At 39.9% G+C, this 13,598-nt stretch overlaps 3 non-coding genes across 3 annotated transcripts; 2 read left to right on the forward strand and 1 right to left on the reverse strand.

The window, feature by feature from the left end:
• Positions 1–1,550: 1,550 nt before the first annotated feature.
• trnas-cga lies at positions 1,551–1,632 on the forward strand. Its single transcript has one exon. It is a non-coding gene; the product is annotated as a tRNA-Ser (tRNA).
• A 954-nt stretch (positions 1,633–2,586) lies between these two features.
• trnas-cga lies at positions 2,587–2,668 on the reverse strand. The gene has a single exon. It is a non-coding gene; the product is annotated as a tRNA-Ser (tRNA).
• Positions 2,669–2,776: 108 nt separating this feature from the next.
• Positions 2,777–2,858, forward strand: trnas-cga. The gene has a single exon. It is a non-coding gene; the product is annotated as a tRNA-Ser (tRNA).
• The last annotated feature ends 10,740 nt before the right edge of the window (positions 2,859–13,598 follow it).

Genomic DNA, 13,598 nt, shown 5'->3' on the forward strand with positions numbered 1-13,598 from the left:
CCTGAAAAAGATGCTGCTTGGATGGCAGCAGATGTTGCTCCAAAACCTGTATGTACCTTTCAGCATTAATGGTGCCTTCACAGATGTGTCAGTTACCCATGGGCACTAACACACCCCATACCATCAGAGATGCTGGCTTTTGAACTTTGTGCTGATAACAATCCGGACAGTCCTTTTCCTCTTTGGCCCGGAGGACACGACGTCCATGATTTCCAAAAACAATCTGAAATGTGGACTCATCAGACCACAGGACACTTTTCCACTTTGCGTCAGTCCATCTCAGATGAGCTCAGGCCCAGAGAAGCCGGTGGCGTTTTAACTTGCACTTGTAGATGGAGCGATGAACTGTGTTCACTGACAGTGGTTTTCTGAAGTGTTCCTGAGCCCATGTGGGAATATCCGTTACAGAATGATGTGGGTTTTTAATGCAGTGCCGCCTGAGGGATCAAAAGTCACGGGCATTCAATGTTGGTTTTCTGCCTTGCCGCTTACTTGCAGAGATTTCTCCAGATCCTCTGAACCTTTTAATGATATTATGGACTGTAGGTGATGAAATCCCTAAATTCCTTGCAATTGCACGTTGAGAAACGTTCTTAAACTGTTGGACTATTTGCTCACGCAGTTGTTCACAAAGTAGTGAACCTCGCCCCATCCTTGCTTGTGAATGACTGAGCCTTTCAGGGATGCTCCCTTTATACCCAATCATGACACTCACCTGTTTCCAATTAACCTGTTCACCTGTGGAATGTTCCAAACAGGTGTTTTTTGAGCATTCCTCAACTTTCCCAGTCTTTTGTTGCCCCTGTCCCAACTTCTTTGGAACGTGTTGCAGGCATCAAATTCAAAATGAGTGAATATTTGCAAAAAACAATAAAGTTTATCCGTTTGAACATTAAATATCTTGTCTTTGTAGTGTATTCAATTGGATATAGGCTGAAAAGCAAATCACTATATTCTGTTTTTATTTGTGTTATGCCTGGCTCGCAGTCTCCGCTCTAATTCATCCCAAAGGTGTTCTGTCATGTTGAGGTCAAGACTCTGTGCAGGCCAGTTAAGTTGTTCCACACCAAACTTGCTCATCCATGTCTTTATGGACTTTGCGCGGTCATGTTGGAACAGCAAGAGTCCGTCTCCAAACTGTTCCCACAAAATTTGGAGCATGAATTTGTCCAAAATCTCTTGGTTTGCTGCAGCATTAAGAGTTCCTTTCACTGAAACTAAGGGGCTAAGCCCAACTCCTGAAAAACAACCACACAACATAATCCCCCCTCCACCAAACTGCCCAATGCAGTCAGACAAGTACCATTCAAACCCAGACTTGTCAATCGGACTGCCAGACAGAGAAGCACTTTGCATTGTGCTTGGTGATGTAAGGCTTTGATGCAGCTGCTCAGCCATGGAAACCCATTCCATGAAGTTCTCCACGCTGTTCTGGAGCTAATCTGAAGGCCATAACGATTGACTCTGCAGAAAATTGGCGACCCCTGCACACTATACACCTCAGCATCCGCTGACCCTGCCCTGTCATGTTATGTTGCCTATCACTTTGTGCTGTGATGGCTGAGAGGTTAAGGCGTTGGACTCGAAATCCAATGGGGTTTCCCCGCGCAGGTTCGAACCCTGCTCACAGCGACCTTTATAACGCGCTGTAACGCATCCATAGAAAACAGATCTCACAGCATCTGAACTCTCAGGCGTCTCCAAATGAGATGAGAGTTCTGGATCATGTTGAACAGAAACACCATACAAACATCTACAGGTTACATGACGGAATGCAGGCCAGTGCAGCTCCAACTGTCACTGTTCACTTTATTAAATGTCTCAGGGAACAACATTAGAATTAGATAGATAGATAGATAGATAGATAGATAGATAGATAGATAGATAGATAGATAGATAAACAGACAGGCAGACAAATAAATAGGTAGACAAAGAGACAGACAGACAGAAAGACAGATATACAGATAGATAGACAGACAGGTAGACAGATACATAGACAAACAGACAGATAGTTAGATAGATAACTAGCTAGCTAGATAGACAGACAGACATGCAGGCAGGCAGACACAAAGATAAAGAGACAGATAGATACTTAGATAACTAGCTAGCTAGACAGATAGATAGAGAGAAAGACATGCAGGCAAACAGACAGCCAGGTAGAAAGAAAGAAAGATAAATAGACAGATAGATAGACAGACAGGCATGAAGACAGACAGACAGATAGAAAGACAGACAGATAAATAGATAAATAGGTAGATAGACAGAACCACGAATGCTGAAAGAACCCTTAGAATGGTTCTTTCTGTCTTGAACAAGTTCTTCAGGAATATGAAAGATGGAAAGAACCAGAAAAAGTTCTGACATCGTAGCAGAACCCTTTTATGGTGCTTCAGAGAACTTATGGTTCTAACAGTAGCAGAGCTGTTTTTAGGTGCTATAAAGCCCTCATAGTTCTAAGAACAGTTACCTTCACTGAAGAGCCCTTTTCTTTGAGGGTGTTTGTGAAGGGCTGAGCTGCGAGCTCTGGACGCTGAAGGAGGTTCAGAACGTATGACACCTGGTAAGGTTATAAGGCGTTATAAAGGTCGCGGTGAGCAGGGTTCGAACCTGCGCGGGGAAACCCCATTGGATTTCGAGTCCAACGCCTTAACCTCTCGGCCATCACAGCTTGTCAGTAAAGCGCTCACTGCACGAAATCGCAGAAATTTGCGTGTGAAACGGTGGTAAAAGTAGAAAAGTGAGGGATCGAGTTCGAACGACTGGACGGGCTTCTCGTGCTGTGATGGCCGAGAGGTTAAGGCGTTGGACTCGAAATCCAATGGGGTTTCCCCGCGCAGGTTCGAACCCTGCTCACAGCGACCTTTATAACGCGCTGTAACGCATCCATAGAAAACAGATCTCACAGCATCTGAACTCTCAGGTGTCTCCAAATGAGGTGAGAGTTCTGGATCATGTTGAACAGAAACACCATACAAACATCTACAGGTTACATGACGGAATGCAGGCCAGTGCAGCTCCAACTGTCACTGTTCACTTTATTAAATGTCTCAGGGAACAACATTAGAATTAGATAGATAGATAGATAGATAGATAGATAGATAAACAGACAGGCAGACAAATAAATAGGTAGACAAAGGGACAGACAGATAGACAGAAAGACAGATGGACAGATAGAGATAGACTGAAAGATAGATATACAGATAGATAGACAGACAGGTAGACTGATACATAGACAAACAGACAGATAGTTAGATAGATAACTAGCTAGCTAGATAGACAGACAGACATGCAGGCAGACAGACAGATAGACAGACAGAAAGATAAAGAGACAGATAGATAGTTAGATAACTAGCTAGCGAGACAGATAGATAGAGAGAAAGACATGCAGGCAAACAGACAGCCAGGTAGACAGAAAGAAAGATAAATAGACAGATAGATAGACAGACAGGCATGAAGACAGACAGACAGATAGAAAGACAGACAGATAAATAGATAAATAGGTAGATAGACAGAACCACGAATGCTGAAAGAACCCATAGAATGGTTCTTTCTGTCTTGAACAAGTTCTTCAGGAATATGAAAGATGGAAAGAACCAGAAAAGGTTCTATTGTATAGACGTCTGACATCGTAGCAGAACCCTTTTATGGTGCTTCAGAGAACTTATGGTTCTAACAGTAGCAGAGCTGTTTTTAATACCACTTTTAATACCACTGACAGTCGACTGTGGAATATTTAGTAGTGAGGAAATTTCACGACTGGACTGCACAGGTGGCATCCTATCACGGTACCACGCTGGAATTCAGGGGGGGTGAGTCGCTTGGATTTCCCATAATATCAAGGGTGTAATGGCCCTTGCTCTTCCAATTATGACAATTGGCCAATCAGAAGATTCTAGAAGTCGTCACATCAATTTCTGGATTTATCCAGACTTTTTACAGAGACAGTCAACTTGGTGTATGGCCCACTGGAAAATTGATATTGTGAATTACAATTAAAATGAATCTATCTGTAATTAATTGTTTCCAATTTTGTGTGAACAAAGAAGACACCTTGATTGGCTTGCCAAAAGAAATGTACGAAAACATGATGTGTTTGAATCTTTTTAGGTGCATGTAGACTTTTTGCCTCAATAGTATATGGTTATGAGAGTGAAATAACAAAGTCTTGGCCCACTGACACATCCACAGATGTCAATGTATTAAGGGTAAAGAAGTATTTCATAGAGCTGGCTTACCTACAGCTAGGATAAAGCCAGCTAGCTTAGATCTTACTCCCTTGAGTTTAATGTCCAGAAGAGCTGATATACAAGACTGACAAAGAGATCAGAAAAATAACAGCTGTAATAGCATTGACGTCATCCCTCCTCACTAACTTCTGCTGAGGAAATGTGCTTGAATGAGGTGCCTGGGCTGCCTGGGCTTTGAAAGCCATCCTAAAAATGCTCTGGTGCACTTAAAGCAGGCCCAAATGGGCTGAAAAGGAACTTCAGAAATTTTTCCAAATGAAAATTCATGCTCCAGCTCTGTCTCTCTGAAATATCTAAAGCTAGGGGTAATGGCACACTGCCTTGTGGGTGAGATTAGGTTCCCTAAGACAGATGGGCAGAGGACAGAGAATGCAGCACACAATGCATTATATGTCTGGACAGTCCCTGCTCCTGGCTACTGAGAGACGGTAACGAGAACGTGAAGCATCCAGGCAGAATGATGGCTGAGGAAAATGGGTATTTATTCTTTGGGCTCTTTGCTTTCTAGCTTTGTATCTGCTTAGGTGTACATTTCATAGTTCAACAAATCAACAAAAATGGAGACGTTCCATTAACTTACATAAGTGTAGCATGGAAAGTTGCACAATGCCAGCTTAAGCTTAGTGACTTAACATAAATGTTGCTTTCTGAATTAAGGATCCATTTTCATTGAAACTTCCTATTAAAACAGAGTGACTGCACATATCTATTATACTGTCAATTTCTTATTCATCCATTAAGTCTGTTTAACTTGTTTGTTCTATGTACCACATTATTTGTAAGTCGCTTTGGATAAAAGCGTCTGCTAAATGTAATGTAATGTAATGTAACCTCATAAACATATTATACAGTTAATTAACATTAAGACTTCAGATGTAACATTATGACCACCTCATTGTTTCTATGCTCATTGTTCATTTTATCAGCTCCACTTACTGTATAGTTGCACTTTGTAGTTCTACAGTTACAGACTGTAGTCCATCTGTTGTGTCCATTCACTGTCCACTCTATTAGATACTCTTACCTTGTCAGTCCACCTTGTAGATGTAAAGTCGGAGATGAAAGCTCATCTGCTGCTGCACAGTTTGTGTTGGTCATCCTCTAGTCCTTCATCAGTGGTCACAGGACGCTGGTGGACTATTCTCAGTCCAGCAGTGACACTGAGGTGTTTAAAAAGACACTCCTGTCTGATCCACTCAGACCAGCGCAACACACACTAACACACCACCACCACATCAGTGTTACTGCAGTGCTGAGAATGATCCACCACCCAAATAGTACCTGCTCTGTGAGGGTCCAAGAGGGTCCTGACCACTGAAGAACAAGGTAAAAGGAAGCTAATAAAGTATGCAGAGAAACAGATGGACTACACTCTGTAACTGTAGAACTACAAAGTGCACCTCTATAGTCAGTGGAGCTGATATAATGGACAATGAGCATAGAAACAGGGAGGTGGTCATAATGTCATACCTGATGGGTGTATTAAGCAGCATACTAACTACAGGTATTCTGGCAACACCTACAAAACCTGATAAAATGCTGATAAAATGGACAATGAGTATAGAAAAACTAGGTAGCTTTAATGTTATGGTTGATTGGTGTATAAATGTGTATGTATAATTCAGAATACGTGATTTAACATCAACACATGGAGTATATCTAATTTGTATTGGGGCTATGGCTCTTGGGGGCCCTAGGATGCTGCCTATTTTGGCCTAGTTGAAAGACTGCCCCTTAGCTCATAGATAACAGTTGTGCTGTTGTTCCTGGTAAGCTTGGTTTTGCACAGTTTAAAGGAAACTGTCTTTTTAGGCATGAAGTGCTGGCATGTATTTTGATTTTTTTGGATCATGCACGTCCTGCCCTGCAGTCTAAACTTTTTTGTATTTTTCCATCTTTCAATCAAGTAATGTAAATGGGATATGCAGATGTCATCAAGCCAACAAATTGATAGCAGACTTTGTTGCTAACAATTTCTTTCTATCAACGTCATTGATTGTACTGATTTGTTGTTGCAGCCTTACATTTAACATTGAAATTCATTTGAATATTTGGCAAAGTAAAGAAATTTTTTAATAGAATATATAGAGCCTACTTGACGGCATTAATGGTATCTGACTATATGCTAAAGGAGCAGCAGGCAGAGATTATAGGGTGGAAAAAGCTGGAGTATTCCTGTGTTAAGTGTTAATTTTATTGATCAGTGTCTAGTCTTTATTACAGACTCAACCTTGAAAATTGTGTACAAATTGCTGGTGTACTTATTTAGCGTGAAACATAGCCATGTAATCTGGCAGCTATAGCGTGATCAGTATGGCTAAAGCTGTGTACTGCAATGTCTCAAGGACAGACAGAATGAGTTCTGTCAACGGCGATGCTCAGGAGGAGAGAGTTTAAGGTCATTCTGACCGATGACGTCGCAAGGGGAAAAAAATATCCACACACACATTCAAGACGTAGTGACAAGAAACGTGGATTACTGACCACCAAAGAAGGTACACATTGTTGTAGTGGGCTACTGTGGACACAATATCTAACTTGAAGCATTTTGGTTCCTTTTTTAATAAAGATGTGCGTCTAAAACGCCAGCGGGCACTGCTTCACATTGTACACTTGATGAATGGCTGTGCCTATTTCATGTGAAATAGGGCTCTGCTTGTGATGAAATTGCTCCATTGATGGATGGCTGACACACTAGTCGTAATATTGGGGTCGTTAATATGAACTCGGTGTCTGTAATTTAAGACACTGGAGGATTGCAGTGTGGGTCAGTGTGTTTATTCAACCAGAGGAGGTGTTTGCATAACAGGAAAAACAGGCATTAAGAATGTATGATTGATAAAATGCACCTATGCAAAAAATAGTAGCTTCAGGGAGCAATGGCCAGATTGCATTACTCATTTACTCACCACTTCATTAGAAATATTTAAGAATGATTACCCAAATCCACCCTCATCCATCTACACCAGCAGCCTATAATTAAAAGCTATAACGTATTCCATAAGCATACAGCAGCTACTACTGAAAGAGACTGGGTTATTCCTTATCATCATCTGGGCCTGATTTGCATTACAAATGCAGTTTTCCGTGCAGGGAAGGCTTTGGGTTGGCTTTTTCTTTTTTTTACCCCCCTACTGTTCGGTGGGGCTACCACACTTGTTTCAAGGTTAAACATGACTGAAGGGGGCACAGCCGAAAATTAATGGCTAAGACAATCAGAGGAAGAAGTTAGCAGCACACACGAACATGACTTCGTTTGAATAATGCATGGAGGATACGCTCCTAGATATGCCTTATATCTAAAGCCAAGACACAATCACACACACACCTTTGGTCTAATCATATGTGAGTACATGAGCAAAAAAAGAAAAGCGCAAAACAATCACTCTCATGCATGTTTTTTCTAATCATATATATGAGCACATGTACATGGGCCATTCTAACAAATCAGTTCGAAATACAGAGCCACAATAAAATATGTATACACATACATAATTAAGCATTTGGATATTAGATATTTACAAGGATTATGTTATGGTCTAGCGCTGTCGCCTCACAGCGAGGAGGGCCTGGGTTCGATTCCCCGGCCGGGTGATCAGGGTCCTCTGATCCTGACGGAGAAGCGGCTTAGAAAATGGATGGATGGATGTTATGGTCTATATAACCCCAAGACATTACTTGAGATAGTAATAAGCTAAATATATAAACGATAATTATTTATAGCTTATTTATAACCCCTAAATGTCCATCCATCCATCCATCCATCCATCCATTTTCATCGCGGGGGGATGCTGGAGCCTATCCGGAAGGCAGGATACACCCTGGACAGGTCGCCAGTCCATCACAGGGCAGACAGACAGACACAGACAGTCACTCACACACTCACACCTAGGGGCAATTTAGCATGTCCAGTTGGCCTGACTGCATGTCTTTGGACTGTGGGAGGAAACCGGAGAACCCGGAGGAAACCCACGCAGACACGGGGAGAACATGCAAACTCCACACAGAGAGGACCCTGGTCGCCCAGCCGGGGAATCGAACCCAGGCCCTCCTCGCTTGTGGAATTTTTTAATAAAAATTTCAAAAAATGCTGTTTCACATCACTGACAAAACACAGTTTTAGTCTGTAGGCGGAGTTTTATTTTAGCTACACCCCGGCATATTAGAGCAGGAAGTGAGATTGCATCCCTGTCCCTCATGGCCATATGGCACCCAGTTAGATATCATTGCTTTGAAGTAAATGTGCCCCAAAGTCTGAAAATCAGTGTGCAACATTAAGAATGGTCACTATCGAAATATATTTTCTGCAATTAAGTAAACATTTTTGTGTTTTATTATTATTATTTTTTACATTGTTGTACATATGCGTGTACAACAGTACATTCCAAAAGTATGTGGACACATTACACTTAGATCACCTTGTTGGACATCCCATTCCAAAACCATTAATATGTAGTTGCCCCCACTTGGTAGCTATAACAGCCTTCACTCTTTTGGGATGGCTCTCATGGAATTTGTGCCCATTCATTCAAAAGGGAATTTGTGAAGTCAGGCTTCTAATGTTAGACAAGAAGATCTGGCTCACGGTTGATGTTTCTATTCATCCCAAAGGTGTTCAGTGGGGCTGAGGTCAGGGTTTTGTGCAGACTACTGTAGTTCCTTTACACCAAACTCATCAAACCATGTCTTTATGGACCTCGCTTTGTGCACAGGGGCTTAGTCATGCTGGAACAGGAAAGGGTCTTTCCCAAACTGTTACCACACAGTTGGAAGGATCTTTGGAAGGATGTAGCATTAACATCACCCTTCACTGGAAGTAAACCCTGAAAAACAACTTCAGACCATTATTCCTCTTCCACCAAACTACTGTTGGCACTAAGCATTCTTATAGGTAGTCAGTAAGCTCTTCAGTACAACCTACTCCATCCATTTGTCTATCCACAGCTCTGTTCATCATTCTGGACATCTTAAATTTACAGCCTTCTACTAATTATTTGTAATTATACTGTACTGTGCAAATGTCAGGGACCAGCTTTATTCATTGATCTAATTTCCAATAAGTACAAGTTATTACGTATTTAGTAACAACAGAAAAAAAGAAAATATATATTTAACTGAAAATTACACAGAGGCCTCAAAAACTAAATAATATCATTTTCATGTCCACTCCTGTTTTCCACATTTACACTAAATGTTGGAACATTGCTGTGAGGATCTGATTGCATTCAGCAGCGGGAAGCCTAGAGAGATCAGGTATTGATGCTGGATCATTAGTTGTGGATCACAAATGCCACTCCATGCTCCACAAACCTTTGGACATATAATGTACTTTCCTGAGGGCATTTCGAAAGAACAATGTCACCACTCACAAACTTTCATGCACACTGTATGTGTTCGGCCCTGAAGGCGTCCAGGTCGTTTGTACACTGTAGCCCTGTACCCTGAAGGCGTCGAGGTCACTGTGTTCTTAAGGACATCATTATGAAGTCTTAACCTGAGGTGACCAAACTGTGTTACTCTGAAGAAGCCCATGAATGATGTCACAGCCTGAGGTAATCACTGTGTGTCAAGTCCCGAGGTCACTGTGACTCCCAAACCAAAATTAGCACCACAACGAGGCCTTTTGGTCTGTGTCATTCCATAACATGATCTAAACATGACATACATTAATCCACTGCTAAACACAACAGCTTTTCAATCACACAACCTCAACGTGTGTATCTGGCATCAAATGATTTATTTACAGTACAGTTTGTCTTGAAAAGCCTTCAAAGAGTTCTTAAACGTTTTTGTTGGAAAAACTGATACTATTAGGTGTATCTAGATTTTCCACGTCCCCAGTCATGCCGAGCTGCGTTTGAAGTGTTTGAGGCTGTCTCTGAATTAACAGATTTAGTGTTGAACACAAAGCTGACAACCTCTCCGCTTGATGTTATGCCCCCAGATCTGGTTAAGGAGACATTTGATATTGTAGGACCTTCTGACCTGAACATCATTAATACCTTATTAACTACTGGTGCCATTCCAGCCTGTTTTAAACATGCAGTGGTTACATAACCTTGATGCTACAGTGTTGAGTAACTATAGGCCAATTTCCAAGTTGCAATTTTTACCTAAATTGCTGAAAAAGGTTGTATGTTGTCAGCTTTTACAATTTTTAAGAAGTAAAAGTATTTTTGAAATTTTTAAGGCTGGTTTTAAGGCTATGTACAGCACTGAATCTGCCCTCCTTAAGGTGACGAATGACTTATTACTTTCTGTTGATGAAGGAAATCCTTCCTCATGTTATTGGATCTAAGCTCCGCTTTTTATACGGTTAACCATGACATGTTTATTGATCACCTAGAAAAGTGTGTGGGGTTACAGGAAGAGGCCCTGAGTTGGTTCACATCTTGCCAGCTATTTCTCTTCCTCTGTTAATGTCTCTTGTGCCGTTCCACAAGGGTCCATATTAGGGCCCGTCCTTTTTTCACTATACAGTATGCATACTACTACACAGAAAGCTTTGAGATCATCCTCGCAGAACTTGCTAGCTGTTCCTAAGGCTCATTTGAAGCTTAAGGGTGATTGTGCATTTGCAATCTATGCTCTGAGACTATGGAACACTCTACCTCCCACTATTCACCAAATCAAAGACTAAAGATTTTTAAATCAAGACTAAAAACATATTTATACAAACTTGCATTTGAATTGTGAGGGGCTGTGTACTTGATAAAGTCTGTGTTTTAATTCTTTTTTTAAAACAAAGCCCCCTGTTGTGTTGTTTATGTGTGTGCTGATTTGATGTAGCACACTTTGGTCAACACAAGTTGTGCTTTAGAAGTAAAACTTACTTACATACTAGCCTATGATCAGTCAGTATTTATCTAACAATGTACAACCCCATTTCCAAAAAAGTTGGGACACTGTGCAGAATATAAATAAAAACATGCCATCATATGTAAATCATGTAAACCATATTTTTAAAGGAATATATCAAATGTTAAAACAAAAATTTTGATGTTTTTTTTTTTTAATATATGCCCATTTTGAATTTGATGCCAACAACACATTCTAAAAAAGTTGTGACATGGTCATGTTTACCACCATCATCTCTACTTTTAACAACACTCTGTAAGTGTTTGTGAACTGAGGAGGCCAACTGCTTTAGTTCTGAAAGTCAAATATTTTTCTGTTCTTGTTTAATACAGGATTTCAGCTGCTCAACAGTTTGGGGCCTTTGTCCTATTTTTCATTTATAATGTGCTAAATGTTTTCAGCTGTGACAGGTTTGGACAGACAGGCCACTGGGGCACTTAACACGGAGCAATACTGTTGTAATCAAAACATCTATATATCACTCAGCATTAATGGCGCCTTCACAGATGTGCATGTCACCCATACCATGTGCACTAATGCACCCCTATACTATCATGAATACTGGCTTTTGAACTATGTACTGATAACAAGGTTCAGTGGTCTTTAGCCTGGAAGACACAGTGTCCATGATTTCCGAAAAGAATTTCAATTGTTGATTCATCGGACCACAGGACACTTCCATTTCCTCTCAGTCCATTTTAAATGCGCTTGGGCCCAGAGAACATGGCAGCATTTCTGGATCCTGTTTATATATGGTTTCTTCTTTGCGTATTATAGTTTTAACTTGCATTTGTTGATGCAGCGGCAAACCGTGTTCACAGACAGTGGTTTGTGGAACAGTTCCTGAGCTCATGCATTGATTTCGACTACAGAATCATGTCTGTTTTTTTATTGCAGTGCCGTCTGAAGGCCCGAAGCTCATGGCCAGCAAATACTGGGTTTCAGTATTGTTGCTTGCATACAGAGAACTGTCCAGATTCTCTGAATCTTTTAATGTTATTATGTAGATGATGTAAAGCATTGCTATTTTACATTATTCTTGAATTGTTGCACTATTTGACTGAGCAATCTTTCAGCAGTCTTTTGGATTATGTTGTTGGCAGCAAATTCATAATGGGCATATATTTAAAAAAAACAATGAAATTTCTCACTTTCATCATTTAATATATATTTTTTGTCCTATTTTCAAAGTAATATGGGGTTTACATGATTTGCACATCATTGCACTTTATTTTTATTTACATTTTGCACAGCATCCCAACTTTTTTAGAAAAATGGTTTGTATTTTGAAAGTTGTGTTACATAGTTTGTAAGTTTCATGATGAGCAGACCAAAGGAAATGGCTCCATTCTCTTACAATAAAAGTAAAGTGTGTTTTTTCCTTGTCATTTTGAAAACACAAGGTTTTTTTCTCCAACAGCAGTGATATACATCTTAAACATAAATAATAATAAGTATTCAAATGAGTACATTTGAAAATATTAAACATTTTTTAAATAATAGGCTTATATTTAAATATTTAAACAGGCATGTATATATATATATATATATATATATATATATATATATATATATATATATATATATATATTTAATCAATATATTTAAAGTGAAAAATACATTAAGATAAATTGCATATACATTTTCAATTGATCAAATAAATGTTCATGTGTTCACTGTTGGCACAAAGGCTCATATTTCTGATAAGGTTACTTTACAGTTACTTTACTTAATGATTACTTTCTTACAAAGGCTAAAACTCCAGCCTACAGGGTCTCAAGAACATCATATATAAAGGGGTTTATTACTGTTTTAAGGTAGATACTATTGTTTTGGCTTTCGTTTCTTTTTGTTGAAACTAAACATTTATTTTAATACAAATGTAATTTAACAAAACTACTTTCTTATTCAATTCATTTAATTCTAAGAAGAGTTCATGAGTATTCAAGTAGCTTGGTGCAGTATTGTTTCAAAAGATATGGTGACAAAAACATTCAAAATGAATCGTGACAGCACAAACCTAAACAGACTGCAGACTCATGCAGACCCTCACTGAGTCATCACTTACGGTAATGAATGGCCAATTACAGTGACCAGACGTGTGTTCATACTCTATGCTTATTTGTAAATGGTTCTAAATTGCTCCCATGGCACATGTTTGATGCTGAGGTGAGTGGGAGTGTTAATACTGTGTAAAATGTCCACTCCTTTGATATTTTGATATGCAGGACTAATGCAGCCCATCTGCTCTCTCTCTCCGCCCCTAAGCAGCCACCTGTAATGACTGAACTCTCAAGGTCAACAGCTCAGTGCTACAGTCATTAATCACACAGCAAACAGCGTCCACACACCCCTCCTTCTACTTTTACTTACCCACTCTGGCTGTGGCTATATTTCAGATTCTGCTTAACTGAACTGAATTGAATGTAATATGATTTGTTGGTATGTTTACCCTAAAGAGGCTAAAGAGACACTCAAATAACAACGAACATT

This window comes from Pygocentrus nattereri, chromosome 12 (assembly GCF_015220715.1).
Source record: "Pygocentrus nattereri isolate fPygNat1 chromosome 12, fPygNat1.pri, whole genome shotgun sequence".
In the NCBI taxonomy this organism is placed as follows: Eukaryota; Metazoa; Chordata; class Actinopteri; order Characiformes; family Serrasalmidae; genus Pygocentrus; species Pygocentrus nattereri.